Consider the following 1,120-nt stretch of genomic DNA (forward strand, 5'->3'; position numbering starts at 1 on the left):
CCTGCTTGTTCGGGTATTCTGTGTTGTTGTTGGCGGAGCTCTCTGCTATACATCCACCCAATCCACCATCTTGTTTGTTCTCTTCACTGTAAAGATTTGATCCCTCTTTTGAGCTACTGCATCCATAGGTGTAGGTCAAGTTCATCAAATTGTATTAGATTACTCATTTTTTCCTCGTCTTTCTTCTAGTTGAGCTCTGATCATCCAGTCATTGAAGTCAGGTCAAGTGGGGTGTTCTTGTGCATATGCCTTCTCTTCTTATCAGCAGGCCGCTTCACTCTCCACTCTAGTCCTCTGTGGCTATGTCACTGACTCTGGGCCCAAGAGTCCCCAGGTCTTGCAACACTGCTGGCCAACCAGGTCTCTATCCAGGTTCACAGGAGACTATTGAATGTTGTAGGACTTAGCTCCTAGATTCATTGCTGTTTTTCTCTCACTTTCCCTTATCAGTGACAAATGTAGTCACCAATCAGAGTGTGTATTCCCATTGAGTCTTAGTCTTGGAAGGGGGTTTGCCCTGAGGGGACCCGACCATTGATGTCTCCTGGGTGAGCAACTTGCTTGTTCTTTTAGTAATCAGTTGGACTGCCATTATTGTTTTGTATTTTTCCTTTCAGTCTTTCTTTCAAAAAGTATCTTCTGTTTTTCTAGCCATTCCAGGCTGGCCTGCTTGTCCTTTCAAATGGAAATTTTCCCTCAGAATATTCTGGATGCTGTTCAGGATTCCACCTATGGTCTTATGTAATGCAGAGACTCCACAGGAAGCCTTCTTCACTGGGCATGTTGTATCCCCATTTTAGGTATTCCAATCAGTTATAGGCAGAAGACAGACTTACAAACCTTCTATGGTGATATTTCTGGCTATTCCATTCTCTCCCCCTCCAGTTTCTATTTCATAATGGTATACCAGGGAGACCAAGATTCAAAAGACAGCCAAGCATCTTAACATTATTGCCCCCTTTTCCCCATTCCAACCCTGAATCCCAGAGCCCTGTTGTTCCAAGGTTGTGCATACTTCATTATTTACCTCTGACCCACTTATCCCATGCAAACCTGCCTAATTGTTTTCCTGTCCACTTTGTTCTTCCATTCCCCTCCCCCTTCTTGTGTATTGCCCCCC

This window comes from Chrysochloris asiatica, unplaced genomic scaffold (genome assembly GCF_000296735.1).
Source record: "Chrysochloris asiatica unplaced genomic scaffold, ChrAsi1.0 scaffold00036, whole genome shotgun sequence".
Lineage (NCBI taxonomy): Eukaryota > Metazoa > Chordata > Mammalia > Afrosoricida > Chrysochloridae > Chrysochloris > Chrysochloris asiatica.